This window comes from Mustela erminea, chromosome 15, assembly GCF_009829155.1.
Source record: "Mustela erminea isolate mMusErm1 chromosome 15, mMusErm1.Pri, whole genome shotgun sequence".
In the NCBI taxonomy this organism is placed as follows: Eukaryota; Metazoa; Chordata; class Mammalia; order Carnivora; family Mustelidae; genus Mustela; species Mustela erminea.
Window position 1 is genome coordinate 47454156 of NC_045628.1, and position 22185 is coordinate 47476340.

Sequence of the window (22185 nt, forward strand, 5' to 3'; positions counted from 1 at the left end):
GATTACTGGTAGTAAGATCCACTTCCGTTTTTTATTTGGCTCTACTATATTTAAGTTAATGAATTAATTCACAATTTTGTATTGGTATGCCTAAAGTCTTCTAAGCGCTGAGTATATTCTGATTTAAATTGGAATACATTTCTCTTCTCATTCTAATGAAGAGAAATAATTAAGAATATAAATACAAAGAGGTACATATTGTGAGATTGTGACCAGAGCCACTAAGGAAATACAACAGAATAATGTGAGCGTCTGCATAGCAGACTAGTTCCGCTAATGTGCTCAGGAGAGGTAAATTCTAAGCTCTCACCTGAAATGTAGGAGCAACCAGACAAAGATCTGAGAGAAGCATTAAAATCAAGGGGGAAAGCAAATGCAACAATCTTTTCGCAAAGTAACAAGAATGGACTTGCCATATTCAAGGAACTGATAGAGAACACAGGTAACCAAAACCAAGTGAGTAAAGAACATGGTTGGATGAGGGTGGATATGAGGGGGCAGAGGTAGAGAGGGGTCCGGAGAATGAAGAATAAGTAGAAACACATATCATTCTTGAAGAGATGTCAGTCTGGATCCTACATTCTATTCGTCAACTACACTTGTTTCTGTTTAGGCCTATGAACCAATCCAAACAGTTGGGTTTCATGGAATGTTAATATATGAAAAAGACATTCCTCTCCTTCATTCTTAGGGGTAAACCTGAAGGAAAATACATAAATAAAATAAGACCTCTCTGAGGGCTGGAAATTGATGTCTGTAATAGCAGGAGAATGATAAGGCCGTCAGAAGGATGGTCTGTTCGGATGGGAGAAGTCGGGGGCCTGCTGTCTCATTATGTGCCTTAGTTATGTGTTTGACTAGCAACAAATCCTTTCTCGTGTGTTCTGAAGTTTGAAAAGAATACACAAGTATGTTTAATTTTAGTTGCCCCCCAGAGTGCAAGTAAACGTTGTAGCAGAAATTCATTTATTTGGACATTATAAAAGGGACAAGTGAAAAGTTGCCTGGATTGAATTTCTGTGCTTTTATTTTTTTAAAACCACTTTCTTACATTTTTACTTTTTTCTCCTGTACAATGCCATGACAGTTCAAGCAAGCACTAAGAGGAGGAAAAGAAATATTTTTAAGAGGAAACTTATTGATGCTTTCCTAAGGCCTTTTAAATATTAAGGTCAGGGAGTAATTTAATTCTTTGATATTTCTTAAGAGGAATCATACTTGAAACATAATAGTAAATGATGACTTCGCCCAAAAAAATTAAAGATATTTTTATTTTGTGTTTTGAGCCACACCAACAGTCCCCAGACAAGTCCCCAGATACAGTATAGGCTCATCTCTGTTCTGACTTCAGAGAGGCTTTTTCATCATTAGCTGTCTTTTTTTTTTTCCCCTTTCTATTATGACTTCACTGTTGTACCACACCAATACTGGGGGGTGGGGGGGCTGGAACTGCTCTTACCTCTGGAGCAGAGAGAAAGGAAAAGCTGCCACTTTGCTCCATAGACTCCCTACTCAATCTGCCAATTTGCAGAAGTGGGTTACCAGTTTCATTGCTAATGGTGAGATCAGAAGATGCTATAGCTGTTCTCACTCCAGCAAGCAATAGCTATACCCTGTCAAGGACATGATTTTCTTGAATTTTTCTAAAGGATCAAGCTGTTAGTACTACTGCTAAATGTCAATATCAGAGAAGAATTTTGAAAAACTGTAGGGTGCATTCTTCTCCACCACCCTAAAAGGAGCAGTTTCACCCATCTACAATTAAAAAGAAAAATACAGGACTTTGCAAGTCTGTGAAAATACTACACAAATGATTTGATTAAACTGTTCCCTTTTGATGCTATCTGAAAGTAGCACTTGCTTTTCATAAGCATTTACCAATCTTTAAGTTTAGCTCTTCCGTGCTTTTCAAAAAAGCCCCTAGTGGCCATCAATTCTGGGGAAAAAAAAAAAAAAAAAAGAAAGAAAAAGAAAAAGAAAAAAGAAAAGAAAAGAAAATTGATATTAGGAATTGACTTGGCCCTCTTTACAACAGATATCTTTTGTTTTTCAGATTTATTAAAGTTGTACATCAGGGTGATTTGATACCCATACATATTCTGAAAAAGATTCCCACGATAGAATTAACACATCCATTACTACACATATTTACCTTCTCTGTGTGTGTATATGTGTGAGAACACTGAAGTTCCACTATCTCAGCAAATTTTAATAATGAAATACAATGTTGTCAACTATAATCACCATACTTCATGTTAGATCTTCAGACTTTATTCATCTAATGGCTGAACGTTTCTAAACTTTTTCCAGACTCTCCCGATTTTCCCCATCCCCCAGTCCCTGACAACCACCACTCTATTCTCTCTTTCTAGGAGTCTGATTTTTTAAATTGTTAAATGACATATATAAATGACACCATGAAATATTTGTGTTTCTCTGCTGGTTTAATTTGCTTAGTATAGTGTCCTCCCATTTCATCCATGTTGTCTCAAATGGCAGGATTTCTTTCCTTTTCAGGGCAGAATAATATTCAGTGTGTGTGTGTTTGTGTACCACATTTTCTTTATCCATTCTTCCATCAGTGTAATAATAAGTTGTTTCTATGTCATGGCTATTGTGAATAATGCTGCAAATATGGATGTACAGATATGTCTTTTATTTAGGGTCGTTCTCTTTTTTTAATAAATTTTCTCTTTTGAGATAAAATTTAGACACAATAAAACACAAATGTTAGGTGTGCATTTGCTACACTTTTGCCAAGGATAGAGCAGTCACCCAAACCCCTATCAAGATGAGAAACATTGCCATCATTCTAGAAAGTTCTCTCCTGCTCCATCCCAGGCAGTCCTTCCCATCCCACCCCCAGGGGTGACCTTGATTCTGATTTTTTTTCCCCACTAAATTAGTTTTTGTGGATAGTTTGAATGGAATCATGTAGTATGTTTTTTTTGTGGGTGGCTGGTTTCTTTTTTGTTTATAACTTAACACCCAAGTTATAAACAGTAACTTCCTTTTTATTAAGTCAAATATTATCCTACTGTATGAACAGATGACACATGGTCCATTACCTTGTTCATGAACACCTGAGCCCCTACCAGGTTGGAGCTAGGAGGAATAAATTTACTGTGAATATCCTTCATCACATCTTTTTGGGAACGTATATTTTACTTCCATCACATGTCTTTTTTTTTAAATTATTTTTATTCGCATATAATGTATTATTAGCCTCAGGGGTACAGGTCTGTGAATCATCTAGCTTACACATTTCACAGCACTCACTATAGTACGGACATTGCAGATATCTTTTTGAGATCCCAATTTTGTTCTTTTCAGATACATACCCAGAAATGGGATTGCTGGGTCATATGGTAGTTGTTTTTTATTTTGTTTTTGTTTTTGTTTTGTTTTGTTTTATTTGTTGTTGTTGTTGTTTTTGAAGGAGCTCCACAATGTTTTCCATAGTGTTTACATCCGTTCACATTCACAATAAGAGCATATGGTTCCATAAGAGCAAAGGGTTCCTTTTCCTCTACATGCTCGCCAGCATCTATAATCACTTTTCTTTTTGATTGTAGCTATTCTAACAGGTGTGAGGTGCACCTTATTGTGGCTGTGATTTACATTTTTCTGACAGTTAGTGATATTGTGCACTCCTTCATGGGCCTGTTGACCATTTGGATGACTTCTTTGGGAAAATGTCTTATAAGTCCCTCTGCTATATACTGCACACATATAACTACACGCCAAACAACGCACACAGTGATTCTATCTGAAAGAAATGAGGAAACCAGCTGAATGACTCCTACACATGGGGAGACCAAGGAAGTATCTACACTGAAACCAGTAGAAAAGGCTGAGAAAGACTCTCACCATAAACCTCAGCCTGGCACAATGCCATACAATATAGTGAGAGGGAAGCCCAAATCCCAGCTTCTCCCTAGAATTCATGTATTTTTAAAGGCATCAGTAAGAAAGAACAATGAATCTGAATCCCTCAGCTGTTTTTTTGTTTTGTTTTGTTTTTATCCAGCTGCCTCCTGAGTGACTCATCTCTATTTGAAAACAACAGGCAAATCAAACTCAACAGATCTAAAACCTAACTCCTAAAATTCTTCTCTTTGTGAATGATTCCACCACCCACACAATCCCTATCTCCCACCAAACATTGACAGTCACTTTAGATTCTTCCCTCTCTTCCAATCCATATATAGACAATCATTATAGTCTAATTATTTCATCAACATATTCCCTAATTTCCATCCCCTTTGCTAAAACTGTGGGTTAGGACCTTAGCATCTCTTGCCTGAACCTTTTTGGGAGGCCTGTCTGGTCTTCCTATTGATAAACATGGTTCTTTTGAGGACAAACCAGGTGCTGAGGATCCAACAGCAAAGCCAAGTCTTTGCCATCAAGGAGCTACAGCCTGAGAAGTAGTGGCTGTGGTGGAGGAAGGAGAGAGTCACAATAATGTAAATGTGTCATCATCTAGTGGAGTGATGAGTACAAAGGATGCATTCACTGCCCAAGAGTAGATCACCCAAACCTGTGTATTCTCAATAATTCTTGCTTGCATTCACCAGAGTGGGGAGGGACAAAAAACAAACAAACAAACAAAAAACCACTCTACTTTAAATTGAATTCTCCAATACTTAACCCATTGTTTAAATCTCAGGTTGACACTGCCTGTAACTTTCTGAAAGAAGCAGGATTACGCATCAGTTTTGAGTATGGACTAAGATGGCCTAGTGCCTCTGTTGCATAGTCCAGCTTTAATGCTTATTAGTTGTGTGCCGTTAAACAAAGTACTTAACTGTTTTGTTTCTTCCAGTATAAAATGGAGTGAACAGTGTGCCCTCATGGTGTTAATGAGAAATAAACAATTTCACATATACACATTTTTTAGATCAGGGCTATGGAAGGGCTTGATTTTAGTGTCACCACCACAAATCTCCTAAGAGAAATTAATGCTTCTTTTTTATGGGATTACGAAGTAAAAATTAAACAGAATTCAGTGGATTAGAACCTATATTCATTCCTCCCTTACTTTAACTATCAAATGCCTACTCATCTTTCCAGACTCTAATTATCATTGGAAATTAGAGTTAGAGACTAAAATTAGATTGACATTGGTTTGATTCTGAGATATAATATACACTAGGTATGTGGTCCCGAGTAATTTACTTTTCCTGAGTTTGTTACCTTATCTCTGTAGATAATATTACTTAGCTCATATAGGATTGTAGGAAACAAGATGATTTGATAAAGATACTGGCCTCAGTTAATTTCTACAAAGGTAAAACTAGGCAGACATTGTGTACATTTCTACCTTGTCTATCTTGACTATGTTATTATGTTTAATCATTAATTTTTATTCACCAAATGAATCATTAAGCGTGTCTTTGCTTTGTAACTTTCCCTTTACACATGTAGGCTCCTTTTGGATGAATATTTTCTTTTATTTCTTCTTCAAAACATAGCTAGTTTTTGCATGCAGTACGTAGTCAGTTAGTACTTAATGAATGAATGAAGACATACATATGTAAAAATATGGGATAATGTATATTTTTTATTGCTCCCCTGTTATTTCTGTGAAAAAGAAGTCCACTTTTATTATAACCAAATATTGATAAGATTTAAGAGAGTCTCCAGAACCTGATGAGGTTTGAAATATAAGGAGCACAGAAGTCACCTCACATGTTTTTTCACATAATGAAGAAAATAAGAACTTGACTTTATTAATTAATAAATAAATTAATTAATTTATTGAAATACCTGTAAAATAAAGGAGAGGAGCAATGGAGAAGAAAAATGTATCTTGGTTGATTTCATGGCAATAATGTGACTTTGGAGAAAAGGACATATATTTTCTAATTGGGGAAATTTTTAAGTTGAGAATTGTTGCCTCTGTGATGCTAAACCAATTTGAGTAAGTTCTAAACACAAAATCTTGGACTGCTGTGTGGAAAACAATGCTAGTAGAATGTAATGAATGGGCCAAAGTGTGCATATAGTTTAGCGCCTGAGCCTATGGGAGATCATCATAAATGACCAATGATGGCAACTCAGTTAAAAGGTGAAAGAGGATCAGTCACAGAACAGATAGTAATTTCATGGATCTTCCTAGAGAATATGCCCAGTTAGAAAGAAAAGAAAGAGAAGGAATATGGACCCACTGTCTCCTGGCAGTTGATGGACAACCAGTAGCCCTGATAAATTCTTTGTTATGCTATTTAAGGGAGCATAATTAAAAGGTTGTTAAAAAAAAGAAGTACTATTAATTCTAGGACCAAATGACTTTGTACATCATCAGAGTCAGTTTATGAATCAAAACCTGAAGCATGAAACTCTTTACCTTACTGAGATTCTTAATAATTTCTCCTAAACCTTCTCTCTCTTCTTTTTTTTTTTAAGATTTTATTTATTTATTTGACAGAGATCACAAGTAGGCAGAGAGGCAGAGAGAGAGAGGTGGGGGAAGCAGGCTTCCTGCCGAGCAGAGAGCCTGAAGCGGGGCTTGATCCCAGGACCCAGAGATCAGGGCCCAAGCTGAAGACAGAGGCTCAACCCACTGAGCCACACAGGCACCCACTCCTAATACCTCTCTTCAGTGGGGCTTAAACACCATTATTTTATTAACAAATATTGACATTTACTAGAGATGGGAAGCCAAGAGGCCTAGAAGAATGCAAGATAGTCCAAATAAATCCACCTAGAATGATTTTTAGCTGTAAATAATTGCAAATTATTTTTAATAGTGATAATCCATGTTTAGATAACTAAGACTTAATCTTTTTATTTATCTTATTAAAAATTAGGAACTGGGATGCCTGGCTGGCTCAGTCAGTAGAGTATGCTATTTTTTTTTTTTTTAAGATTTTATTTATTCATTTGACACAGAGAGATCACAAGTAGGCAGAGAGGCAGGCAGAGAGAGAGAGAGGAGGAAGCAGGCTCCCGCGGAGCAGAGAACCCAATGCGGGACTTGATCCCAGGACCCCGAGATCATGACCCGAGCCGAAGGCAGCGGCCCAACCCACTGAGCCACCCAGGTGCCCTAGAGTATGCTATTTTTGATTTTGGGGTTGTGAGCTCAAACCCCATGTAGAGTATGGAGATTATTTACAAAAAGAAAATCTTTAAAAAAATAGAAATTAATTTTTCTTTTTACAATATAGACTATTACAATTACAATAGCTATTTCAAACTATGATAAAAATAGTTTCTATTTAGTATTTCCATTTTTGCTTTTTCTATTTTGATTGGAAAAAAAAAAAATCCCCCTAGAGTTTAGTTCATTGATTTGGTCCTTTGGATGATAGGGTAAGCAACCAGTTAAATATGAAGGTGTTAATAAATAAAGGCTAAAGAAAAAATATTCCCTACCAACTAGGAAAAAAGAAAGATCAAAGGATAAGAATTTGAACACCATGTGCTTTAAGTGTGAGTTGTAACATCTTAAAATAAAAGGAGAAAGATGCTGTGAAAAGAATAGGATTGAAAAACATTCATGTCTGTTGCCCACAATGGCCCAGTCACTTTCAAGTAATTGGGTTAATTGTGTAGGCAGCTTTGGGCTCATGTGATCTAAAAGACTCACACTGTTACATAGCCTTTTCCTTTTCTTCTCTCAACCAACCTTCACTCTCACTTATATCACACCTATTTATGTAGAATTAACTATCAGTAAGTAGTTTAGGCATGAGGGAATTACTACTTTGCTTAATTGCAATTGTTAATGCCAACCAAAGAATAGAGAAACAAAATAAATATGAATTGAAATGAGAAAGCAACATGTTGGAGCCTTGTTATACTTAGTATATTTTATTTCAGTTTAAAGCCAGGTTGACTTTTATTATGTACCATATATAAAGTTTACATTATATCTGAAAGTAATGAGATACTATAATTGCAGTAAATTTAACGAATTGGAAAATTAAAAATGTGTTAATCAATAAACCTATAATTATGACCCAATTTAACCCAATAATTAAGTCATACTGGTATTTTTCCATTGTGTTTTTAGAAATTTCTCCTAGTTTTTCTTTACATACCTGTAAGCATAATAAGATATAATAGATAATATATTCCTATAAATACATACACAATAGATAATATATTCCTATAAATACATACACATACCCTGATTTTTAAATTAATACATTTATACACTTCACTGTATTTTTAGATTTACGTATTTATAAACCTGTTTTTATTTTTAGAAAGATCATCATTATTTAAAAAGACCATGATTCTCATGGCCTGTCTCATGTTTTAGGTTTTTATCAAGGTTTCCTTAAATTAGTCTCTTTCTTTTGGACTGTTAGATTACTTTCATTTTTTTTTTAACTTTTCATTCATCTCACTTTTATAAATGCCTATATAATATAAGATTTTACTAATTTCTGGATTTCAAAATTTTACTGAGGTAATTTATAGAATCAAAAATAATGTTCGAGACTGTGAACATTGTTGTTTCTTTCACATTGCCAGAAGTTTATGTGTGTCATAAAATTTTTAACTGAAATGTATGTGAATATGCTTTAAATATGCTCAATTTAAATATATTTTTGTGGCATATATTGATTAATTAAGATATTTAAATTATACAGCTTTTGGTAGCAAGAAAAGTATCTTTTGAAAAGAAAAAAGTTATAAATTTCCAAAATCTCATAAAATTAAGGAAATTCAAAACAGTATCTATTGCTTTCAGCCTATTTAGAAATTGCTTAAAGATGATTAATAACTTTTGATTACCCAAGATACCACAAAATCCTGGTATGTTACTTATACTATCAGTTAAGGCCTAAAAGTACATTTATTTGTTACCTTATTATCAGACATTCTCAAAGGAAAAAGTATATACTAACTAAAATATTTACTTAAACAGAAAGAATCCTATCATTCTGGATAGGTGCTAATTTCTTTTTGCAATAGAAACTGATTATAATTTCAAAGTTTCTTTAGATCCTAAATGCTTGTTGTTGGTAAATACATTGCCAAACTCCCAATTACACAGAAAAGGAAGCAAAGTAGTATATAAGAATATTCATTATGAAATTGGGAGAAAATTAAAGATTACCTCATAACCAAAGTTCATAATCAATAACTCTTAATTTATTAAAATCAGCTGAAAATTAGGATAAAGAAGGAAAAATTATTTTTGAAAACTGATTACAGGGTAAATAAAGATATTTCTACCCTGGAAGTTAGCATCTGGCAAAGATGACATGAGGTTTTTACTCCTACTGTCTCTGGTTGCCACAGCATTAGTTCCAAACATTGTGCCAATGCAAGCCACTTACAGTCGAAAATCAATTTCTTTAAGGGGTCTCTGGAACGAATCCAAATTCAATTTGAAAATTAAAGAGTGCATGGTCATGGCAACACTAGACAACTGAAGGGTGGTGGAAGGAATAGCAGTGTTACATTGATTGTCTGACCCATATTGAAAAGGTAACATGAAAGTCATAATTCTACAAGGTACAAACATTGATCTCTAGAAAAAAAAGTTCTTAAAGGCAAAGTAAAAGCATGCGATGTAACACGTCGTGATTCTTTTTCTCTGGCGGCTTTTTCTCCATGAGTAGGTCAGTAATGATAACAATTTTCTCTTAGGAAATGGGGACTCAGTCTGTCCCTGGTGGCTGGACTCTTCAAAATAAGAATTTAAGTCAATGAAAGATATACAGCTGTAAATTGCCTAGAAGAAAATCATCAACTATTTTAATAGCAGATTAAATGTGTTTTTCTTTCACCATAAAACTCAATACATAGACCATAATGAATTATAGCATTTCTATGACAAAACATTATATATATATATATATATATCTATCTTCATGTGTGTTGGTGAATAAATATATGTATGTGTATGTATGTTTGTCTATATAGTCATTCATCAGCATGTTATTGGGGTTATCTCTATCTTGGAAAATTATATATAAACATAGATATGATATATATATATCTTATATTACATGTAATATATTTGTGTATAAACATATACTTCAGTTCTCCAGTGTGTTAAAATGTACACATATTTTCTTCTATACATGTGTGCATATACACACATTTTAAAGAAAGAATGAGATGTGTATATAATATTTGCTTAAATTAAATTAAATGTTTCTTTAGATTAAAATTAAAATATACAACCTATCCTTACCCTACCTTTAAAAAGAAGAATGACTTAAGAAAATCACTTTTCTTAAGTACTTGATAAGTTGCTCAGGAAAGCTCAATAAAAACTCAGTAAGATAGTTAAGACTGCATGATTTCAAAAAGGAAAGCCTAAATCAATGTTGGTATTTTACGGCTTATATTCTAAATATAACTGAACAAACAAATTCTCCTATTCCATCAGTGTACAAGAAAACAGGGTCCTAATTGAATTGTCAAAGAAACTGGAATCTTTGCATGAAATTAGCAACCATATATTAATCAAGAAATGGTAAAAATATTACAGAAAAGGTAAAAAGAATTGAATGATTACATAGAAATCAGGCTACTAATCAAAATCTTGAATTACACTTACATGGTGTTTTTGCTTCTAACTACGGTTATGCATTAAAAGTAACTCCCATAGTTGTTCACAATTAAACCATAGATCTTGAGGTTAGAATTATTTGTTGATCTGTTCATAAATTGTGTATATGTGTGTATATGTTGGTATTTCAAGTTAGTGGAAAAGACTCTTTTTCACTTTTGTCTCTGTGCTTGCTACTTAACAGAGTACCTGAGAATTCAAAGAATGTGTAAATGAAATAACATTTTTTAAAGCTTGAAGTTTCTCAAAAAGGATTATTTCTTAAAATAGCTTTCTTATTCATTTGCCATAATACCTGCCAGTCTATCATTACAGATTCATTACTTTGGAATTGATGTTACCCTCTTCAGATAGATTCTTTTGATAAAATACAACCTAAGTAATGGGGTAGCCTATTTTTGACTAATCATATAATGGGAATTGGGTTTTCAGATATTTTAGTATTTATTATAGGTACCATAAGAGTATAAAATACTGGAAATAATGTAGAATTATAGAAAGTTGAAGAAAGGATTCAAGTTTACAAATTTGCACAGAGCCAACTTCATGCACTTGGGTTTAATTAAGAATATCTGATGATATTCAGTTAAATCTGTCACTGTTGATTTTTAACTTTCTGGGAAGAATGGTATGTGCCTACGACTTGGCACCATAATTCTGTCACTATTGTTCAGTTCCTTACCCGTAGAAACTTATGTGATCTCTTTTCCTATTTATATTCTTAATTACTCATTTCTTATCTTTTGGCACATAATTCATCTTCTTGGATAATTCTCCCACCAAGTTAATAGATATTTATCCTTGGTTATTCACCAACTCTGCCTTTCTGAATTATTTTTTCAGCCACCCTCATGTGCATAGAAAGTGTACTATAGTGAATGACAATTCACTAATACTCTGAGAATATTATCATTATATCTCATATGAACAGTAATAGGTAAAATGATGGACTTTCTTGGAAACGTTTTCCTGGTTAATATAATACCAATATTTCAAATGTCAGTAGAAGAATCATCACAGATTTTCTTCAGGCTTTTGAGAATATCACATCAATAGACCGCTTTCTCTCTGAAAATAGAACTCTATCATGACATTGTCCTATTGTCTCATTATACATGCCTCTGCTGTGCTTCCATCTGTTGGATCTTAATATAAAGTCAGTGTGAACCATAAGAGATTCAAAAATTTTATAGGAACACATAGGTGATAAATGAATGTAGAGATTAAAAAGAAGATAGGAATACCTAGAAAATATCTAGACTAGAAATGATTGGGATTTATTTATTTATTTATTTATTTATTTATTGAGAGAGGGAGAGAAAGAGGCAGAGGGAGAGAATCTTAAGCAGGGTCTCTGCTCAGCATGGAATCTGATGTGGGGCTAGATCTCATGACCCTCAGATCTTGACCGGAGCCTGAAATCAAGAGTCAGATGCTTAACCAACAGAGCCACTTGAATGCCCCTGGATTAAAAGTGATTTTATAAACTGAGCTGGTAGGTAAACCTTTGCTTAAGTATTAACTAATGTGTCCAATACTGAGCTAACTTATCCTTTGTTAGTAATGAGTCGAACATCTTTTCTTGTTTGCCTTCTAAAATGGATTGCTCACACTCCTTGAACAAACATAGATTCAAGTACATAGCTTATTTTCTACTTCATCAAAAAGTTCTCTTGTATTTAAAGAGAATAGAGAATTTCTACATGGACTAAAGTAATGTCATCACAGAAAAAAAAGAATATTCAAAACCATCTGCATCATTCAGGCAAAAATATCAGGTGGTTAAGAAAATGAAGTTCAGTATCAAATTGCACTTTCAGGATTGATGCAAATTATTTCAACATTGATTGAGATGTATTTTCTACATGTGCATTACTTATAAAACTGATAACTATATAACACTTTTGATGTTATAAGAAAACTCAAACTACTTTGTTCAGCCAGGAAATATGCATAACAAATCCTTTGCTCTGGGTACAGTGTGGAAAAGGAATTCCCAGTTCATTATTCTATCAATTCTCCAATCTTATTATTTCTTATTCTTCTCAGTAGTTTCCAATTTAGGTTATATATATTTTTCTGCCTTTTCTTTATATGCTTTCTCTTTGTTCTCTCTGTGTGCGAATTTGTGGAGTGCCCTCAAGGTACATATCCACCTTTAGATATTCAATTCAATTTCATTATGTTTGTAGATTTCACTCCAGAAATAATAAAGTCTGCCGCATGTGGTGGAACAATAAACTTTTCACCTTCTGGTGCACTCAGAGGCATGAATGTGACTATTCCTTTTTCACCTGTCTTAAGCAGCTACAGTTTTCAATTTTAAGGTACCCAATTTAAATTCTAAATGGCTGCAAAATGAAGAGGTGGGGTTACCCTGATAAAAACTATGTACTAAGTATCTATAATTAGAAATGACAAAAGCGCATTTATATGTTATTGTGGGGAGAAAAATGCTCCAGGTAAAAATATATTTACTCTTTCATACTTTCACTGCACAACATGCAAATATTTTCTTTCTAGATACCATACTCAGCAAAAATGGCATGGCATTGGCTCTAGAGCTGAAAACTTTCTGGAAGACAAGCATCCTTTTCTGAGTACTTCAGGTAATGAGTAGCAACAATACTTGACATCCGTAATTGCCAGAAGTGACCAGTTTTTCTTTACAGGTGGAGACCATTAAGAAGGTATGTGTGCATTTTCTGTTGTTTGTGTCATTCATTCAAAAACCATTTATAATCACATGAAGCATTTTGTAAGCTTCAGTGGCAAAATGAGGTTGATAATATGGAATCATGGAGTATGTCTACTCACTTGCTAAAGGGAGGAGAGAAGCATATAGGCATGTGCTTTCAAATATAAAAAATAGAAGGAATGGGGTGGGGAGGGGGAATAATGTCATGGCATTTTAACAGTTTTCTTTTATTGCAATCCATAGAGAACTGTAAAGAGCTCTGACTAGAAAATATTTTGAATAGGTAACAAGCAGAATTTATTGTAATTTTTTTCTTTTCTTTCTTTCTTTTTTTTTTTTTTAAAGATTTTATTTATTTATTTGACAGAGAGAAATCACAAGTAGTCAGAGAGGCAGGCATAGAGAGAGAGAGAGGGAAGCAGGCTCCCCGCTGAGCAGAGAGCCCGATGCGGGACTCGATCCCAGGACCCTGAGATCATGACCTGAGCCGAAGGCAGCGGCTTAACCCACTGAGCCACCCAGGCGCCTCCTTGATTACATATGAGTGTGTGTAAAATATATATATAATATTACATATAATATGTATTAAAATAAATTTTATTCATATGCAAGGGTAGTTTTAACTATACGCTGAGTATAAATAGGTTCAAAAAGGAAATGGGTTGTACTCTGTTCTACCTTGGTTTCCTATCCTTCACAAAAATTCATCTGGTAAATGAGAAAAGTTTGCATAACATGTAACAGCAAGGAAAATAAATATGCTAATCTTGGTAGAGATTTACTTCTTTGATTTTTGTTTTCGTCTAAAAAGAAATCAGTGAGAATGTAGGGTAATTTTTACTATGATTTGGGGAAAAGAAACAAAAAATCCTTCCTTCGCATAGGAACATGATTCCCATTCTTAAATCCTTCTCCTTTATTCAGAGCGAGAGTCTAACAATTGGGTATTGAATTCAATTCTGCAGTTCTTATATGTCTACTCTATCTACTTATGTGGAATTGTAATTGTGTGTTCATAAAAATGCCATGAATCCTGGGATGTTACGAAACTAGACCAAAAGGTTCTGCTCAAAACAAGCTATCTCAGAATCCCATCATTTCAAGCATTTCTTCAGAGTAATTTTCATACATAGAGCAACTGGAAAAAAAGAAAAAGTCACTTACTACACCACACAGTGTTGCTGATCCAAATGCACACATAACTTTCTCAGTACTTAAGGGGAAACAATATACAGTACTATGTGCATGGGGAGTAAGTTTAGGAGCTGATTTTTAAAATTTGTTTGTTACTCCCTAGCCTTCCCTTCCCATCTTATGTATTAATTTAAGGTGAGGCTGATGGATAATACTTCTTTACCCATGTGTTGATTTTATCTACATTACCGATTAATAACATTATAATATACAACTAAATTCTATCCTAAATCATTCATAACATCTTGTTTGCTGATTAACTAAATGTATCTGTAATAAAGCTTTGGACAACTCATGCCATATTCACCACCATACAATTTAAACATTAAGCATAATGATTTCTTTTAACCATTGAATAAATAAAGGTAGGTTAATGATATATACTAACTCTCCTGGGCTATATAATATTGAGAATAACATCTAACTATGAGGAAACTCTGGATGCAGTGGGAAGAAACTATGGAGGAAAACAAGAAAATGTGCTGGAATTCTCATCAGCATACATAATAATTAGAAAGAAAATTTCATTGGTTGGCATTTATAATGTTCATATTTTCAACAGGGGTCCACAAGTATTTCTTTTAAAAAAATCCCTCATTTTGGAAAAGCATTAGAATTATAGGAAAGTTGCAAAGATTTTAGAGAGATTTTCAGTACACTCCTCACCCCCATTCAATTTTCTCCGACATTATCAACTTCCATTACCGAGGTTCATTTGTCAAAAATAAAAAAAAAACAATATTGGTATATTCCTCTTAGCTAACCTCCAGAATTTGTTCCAGTTTCACCAGTTTTCCACTAATGTCCTCTTTCTGCTCCAGGATCCAACACAAGACACCACTTTGCATTTAGTTATCATGTCTTTACCTCCATTGGTCTGTGAGAGTTTTCAGCCTTTCTTTTTCTAATAACCTTGACGCTTTAGAACAGTAGCGGCCAAGTATTTTGCAGACTATCCCTCACATTTGGTTTGATTGATGTTTGTTTTGTTATTCAGCTAATGTTTTCAGAATTTAGAAATCCTACATCAGAGATGAAGTGCCCTCTTCATCCCATCACACCATATCATGGCATCCACATGACATCACTGATGATATAACTTTGATCATGGCTAAGGTCATGTCTGCCTGATTTCTTCATTGTGAAGGCACTATTTTCCCCTTTCCTACTCTTGGGAGTCGCTAAGGCCCACCAATACTTGAGTAGGGCTGAGGTAGAGAATGTTGAAGCTCCATTTCTTTGAGGAAAGAATGTCTACATAAATTATTTGGGACTGTTCTGTGAGAAAATTTGTCTGTTTTTACTCATTTATTTATGTATTCATATATTTGTGGTTTATTTATATCAATATGAATTTGTGGATATTTATTTTATTCTTTGATTTATAAACCAATACTATATTATTATCTTTGTTGATAAAATTGTCTCCACTTTGGCCACTAGGAATTCCCTCTAATTGGTTCCTAAGTCCCTTTGATATGTCTTTATTCTTTTTTTTTTTTTTTTCCTCTGAACATATCTTTACATTCCAGCCCTACAGTTGCTCCAGAACCATTTTATATTCTCCTGTCTGAACCCTATACTCAGCCATGTACTCTTGGTTTCTTTGGTCAATACATATTTTTTAAATTTAATTTAATTTTATTCTTTTCAGTGTTCCAGCATTCATTGTTTATGCACCACATCCAGTGCTCCATGTAATACATATGTAATAATTAAGTTATTCTCAAACTTATCAAAGTGTAAAGGTATTTCTAAATATACCCAAATTAACACATATTACCTTGTATTTATCTACATTGAATCGCAAGGGGCTTAACTATTTAACTATTATCTGAAAGTGGTTGCCTCAGGTATGTTTCTAAATTTATTCTAATCATTTGCACCCCTTTATGTCTATCTTGGCCCCTATGAACAGGCACAGTTCATAGGCTTCCCTCTGCAGTTCTAAACCTAGGTTTCTTTTTAAATCTAATACTGTGCAACATTTTACTTTCTAAACATAGTTCTCTCAGGTGGCTTATTGAGAAGACATTACTTCTGTAAATATTTTTGTTTCCATAACCTTTTAGAACAAACACCCAATAAAGGCATATAAAATCGTTTTATGATTAATGCATGTTCTGTGGCTTCAATATTTTATGACAGAGATGAAAATCCTGCCTTATGATTGGATGGCAATGCTCATTATGACTCAGGCTATTTTTCTTACGTTTTGTTTCAATATTGTGCAACAGGAAGTCTGAAACAATGCATGTAGATGATTCGTACCGATTAGCTAGAAGAGTTCAGTGAACAGACTTACACTCTAGAAATTAATGCCCACACTAATATTTAAATTTTTTTCTTTCTGATGAAAAGAGTAGGGTAACTATACTACATTATTAAATTAACATTTCATGAAATATCAAGAATCCTTTCTGTCAATATTACTAAACCTCTGAGTAGATATACTGATGTCTGCCTCCTAGAAACAGGTATTTCTTTATATAAGTATTTCTTTATGTCCATAGAAATGACAAGATATTTTAGAAATGATCAAGATAGATTTTAGCTATTATAACTTTTTAAAATCTACTAAATCCACCATGTGAAAACATACACACTTATGTCACATGATATGCAATATTTACCTGAAACAACTACTACATGATTCCATGTCCGAAAGTACACATATAGCTTTCAGTAAAATGCACTAGTTTCCGTAAGTGATAGTACAAATACTGGTTTGTGCCATTTGAAAATAATAATTATTTTTATGGAATAGCAAAAGCATACATGGAAAAAATTTCGTTGGAAGAAAAGTGTACAGTCATACAATTCTGCAAATAGTTTGGGAGGTACAGGCTCATGGATTCTTGAACTCCATTGCCCCCAGTTGAAGAACCCTGATACAAGTGTACTCACTGACAGTTCCTTTTCTCCTTCTGAGACTCACGTAAGCAGTGCCAATGCAAACTCTTTCCTGATGAGCAATGTTCTCCAAGATTTGTGAGTCCATCAAGCATTGGGAATTTATCTATGATACTCAACAAATTGAAACTAGAGAAGACTGTCTCCATACCAGCTCCCAGGGCCTTTTGAAACCTGAAGGAACACTATAATTTATATGGATGGCATCACAACTCTTGGGCTGCTAGAGTCTCCCTATAGCTGTCTTGGTATTTTTGTCTGTGAAACTGGGATTCCATTAGTTTCTCAGTGAAGAATATTTTCTATATACAGACCTCAACATAAAGTAAACCTGAAAAGTACCTCTCCCTGCCCAAAAGCCAGCTTCCCAGAGCTGGCTTATTTTAGATAAAATGGCATAATACCAAGTTGTGAAAGAAAGAGGAGGACAAACCAATGGGCCAGGCCTTCTGCATGGTCCATTGTCTTTTCCTTATCTGACGTATGAAACTTGCTTAATTAATTTAATTACCCCTGGAAGGCATATAAGTGGTTTTTATTTTCTAATGTTGTCTCTTTTCCTCTACACTCAATTGGGATGATAATAACAATAAATAAACAATCTATGGCCAATTAAGACATGGAGCACGGGGTGTGGTGCAAAATAATGAATACTGTTATGCTGGAAATAAAAATAAATTAAAAAAAAATTAAAAAAAAAAAAAAGACAAAAAGACCTCTGTGTAAACATACTGAGCAGATTAGCTGATTTGTAGGAAATTCTGTAAAATAAGCATCCAGTATGTGTTGTGTGTGATCTTTGCCGATGACAGGTCAAGGTTTAGAAAGAAAGTTTTTCTCTCTGTCCCCCAGTACAAACTCTAGAGAATAGAATTAATGGAGCTAATAAGCCTCAATCACTGTTAGTAGGACAAGCACTCCTTGGGTCTAGGACAGGGAGCTGGTTCCTAGGCAACCAGTCCCAGTTGTAATGTAAGTAGTATCCTTGGGATAAAGTTCACTTGTCCAGGTTTCATTGCCCACAAAGTCTGTGGTGTATGTCTATGTGCGTTTGTGTGTTTCAGAATAATGGGGGTATGTTGGAACCACTTTCACTTTCCCAGCAACAAAATAGTTTGTAAATACTTCTTTCATTTGAGTTGCCTAAACAGTCTATGTTTTACTGTTCCCTAAAACAGCTGGAAAAACAAAGTTAAATATTAAAGTAAAAAGTTATTTTTTTTTTTAAGGAGAGAGAGAAAGAGAAGTAATGATGATTTTCAAGTAACCAGACATACTTTCAAAATAGGAAATGTAAAAAATAGAGTCTGAACAAGAAAAACGTTTCAAGACTTAGAGAGTAGCCACTATTTTAGGAGGAGGAAAACCAGAGTGAACCTAGAACTCCTTTCAAACTTCAGTTCACCCCAGGGAAGTGGTGGGTGAAGTGAAAATCCCTGGCCTCCTACCAGGATTCCCATTGTGCAGTTTAATTTCCATATGAAAGGATCCTTTGTGCTCTGACTTCAAGTTTTGGGTGAGCACACTCTTTATGTCATTCTTAATATTAGCTGACATGTTCTTCATGTACCTAACAGCTACTGCATTAACAGAAACCTTGATTGAACTGTAAATGATCTTTATAGCTTTTTACTCCACAAGTTATAACTACTGCAGAAACTCCATAGAATGTGAGCACTTAATTTGCAATAGCCTCTTTCTTAGAAAATTCTAGAATAAAAAAGCCAGCAGCTGCTTTAGGCACACAAAGAGGGAATATGTGGCCTGCAGGTCAGAGGGTAAAATGAACTTCAAAGTCAAAGCTGGTCATCTTGAACCATGTCATATTGAATTACCATTTTTATCCCTTTTCCTGAGAAGTAAGCATTGGAAAAGACATAAATGTCTATTTTAGAATATTCTTATTGCTGCAGTGGTCAAAGTATTTATATATCTTATAAAATAATATGAGAGATTTGATTTGAAATATATTATGCACAGAATACACAATAAAGAGACTAGGCTTTGTTTGCATAATTAAACTTATTTAAAAGTTTGTTCCAATAGTAAACATCATGGGCATATTTTAACAGAGCACTTTTCAGCATTAGTTTTAGTCAGATGGTTCATTTCTTATAACTTTATTTTGGAATGTACATACTTTTTCTTTACTGAACCAGTAAACAAGTTAAATTCCACCCCACCCCCCATATCAAAGAAATTCTTGACAAGTTGCAGCTGCTTTTATTTCCTTGTCATTAACTTCTGACAATTTCCCAAGTTAAGAGTAATCTGTGTACAGACTTTCATCAAAAGTTGGACAGGTTTCTTTATTAACTGCACAGAGACTCAACAGGGTTTTTCTATTATTAAGCAACTCATGGAGGATATTAATGAGTGCAACGTGTTCAACTGATGTCATCAGACAAAGTGACCAGAAAGCAAGAAACAATAGAAATGACGAAAGGGAAACAGCCAAGGACAACACTTACTTAGACAAATGAGGAGGCTGGAAGTCACAGCCAGGAAACAGATGAGTAGGCAGAGAAAGAAACAAATGAGCAATAATACAAAACACACATGCCACAAAGGCATGTCTGAGATTACAGAGACCAGCTGTATATTTTGAAGACACAACAGGAGAAGAATTTAATACAAAACTTTGAAATAGCTTCAAAATGAATGCTGTAAGCACAAAGATCAGAAATAGGTTCATTATCATCATCATCACCAATAGCCAACAGTGACAGAAGACACTGGCCACTGTGCTGGTTTGGTTTTAAAGTGCACTTCTCTCACTCCCGTCAGCCAAAAAATATGGTCTCGCCTCGCAGACAGCAGTGAATTGTATTCTAATTTAATATGCTTAGCAGGAAAGCAGGAGCAGTTCCTAACTGAGACTGAAACAGAAGCAAAAGTCTAATTTCACAAGAAGTGACTATATGTATTTGAAAGTACTTTTGTAAAACTCAAGAGGAAATGGACTCTCCATCATTAGAAGTGTGTAATTATCGACTGAATGAATCCTTGGCAAGGAGTCGAAGAGGTTTAAAAATAATGATAATAATATTAATGATGGCTTCCATTTTCAAATTTCAAGCATTGTGATTATTGCAGCTGAGTTTTAAGAGTCTTACAATCTGGAAAGTCTAACATTGTGAGGAATATTTGTCACTCTTTTAAAACTATCACCAAGTTACAAACATTATAAAAGATCAGTTACATATATTTTATTGTTTAATATTTACAACAGCCCTTCTAGATAGATATATTTTATTTCCATTTCCCTAAAAAAGAAATAGAGGTTCAGAGAAAGAAAAGTATTTAGGGGCACCTGGGTGGCTCAGTCGGTTAAATGTCTGCCTTTGGGGCACCTGGGTGGCTCAGTGGATTAAGCCACTGCCTTCAGCTCAGGTCATGATCCCAAGGTCCAGGGATCGAGCCCCACATCAGGCTCTCTGCTCAGCAGGGAGACTGCTTCCCCTTCTCTCTCTGCCTGCCTCTCTGTCTACTTGTGTCTACTTGTGTCTACTTGTGTCTACTCTGTGTCAAATAAATAAATAAAATCTTAAAAAAAAAAAATATCTGCCTTTGGCTCAGGTCATGATCTCAGAGTCCTGGCACCAACCCTGTGTTGCACTCTTTGCTCCACGAGGAGCCTGATTCTTTCTCTTCCTCTGCCTGCCGCTGTGCCTACTTGTGTTCTCTCTGTCTCTCTGTAAAATAAATAATTAAAATCTTAACCAAAAAAAAAAAAAAAGAAAAAATATTTGTCCAAGTATACACAATAGTCATTGTCAAAGCCAGATGTTTACTGAGCTTCTAGAGTATGTTTAGCCATGGCACACTGTTGTGCCCTCCATGGTTCAGTGTTTGTCTTTTTAGCTTTTGTCATTACTCTTTGTAATGGTGAACCTTAAGAGTTTTGCAGTGCTTTTAATTTCTTTACAACTTTATACCTTAGGATCATTTGTTCACATGGGTTTCAGAAACTCAAGTTTACCTATGCGTATTACTTGTTAGAAATTCCCATTCAATTTACACAGTTGGTATGCTTCTGCCTTCTTCCTTGAATTATTAGTATTCTGGCTACATTTAATCACATCTTTTTTAATTGGTTGAGTTCTCCCAGCCACCCAATATGATATTCTGGAAAGGATGTGTTTGTACAATTACTTTCTCACAGATTAGAATATTTAGTTTTTACAGTTCTTTCAGTTAACATTTGTACATGAACATTATTGTTCCTTCCATATTCATTTTATTTCTATTGCTCTATTACTGAGAGAGAGAGTGAGGGAAAGAGAGAGAGAGAAATACGGTACAATATATGTGGGTTTTGGAAAATGACTTCAATCATTGCTATATACCAGGAAATTCGTTTTTAAAGGTTCAACACGATAGGATCAGAGGGTGCAAGTGAAATGATTACCTCATTTGGGATTATCTGTTGAGAACCATGGACTATTTTGTAGCACCCTCTTATTCTGTAATCTTTAATGGCAAAATCTTGTTTATCAAGAAGAACTCTGTGAGCAGCTGCAAACAATTTGCCTTTATTGATTTTACTGCTAAGTCTGACTGGCTATTTCACCATGGTTCCAAAAGGCCTTGTCAGGACCACACCCCCTCTGTTGAGTGCTTCCTATCTTTTGAGCTACAAGTCATTCCCCTCTCCCATCTCAATCAAAAGACTAGTGACCAGTTAGTTACTCACTTTCTTTACCAGGAGACATCTTTGCCTGCAGTTGTAATGGGTAGAATGTTAACGTTATTTAGTCTTGAAGGTTTTTTTGTGGTTTTTTGTTTGGTTTGGTTTTGAAGATTTTTAACTGGAGTGCCTGGGTGACTCAAT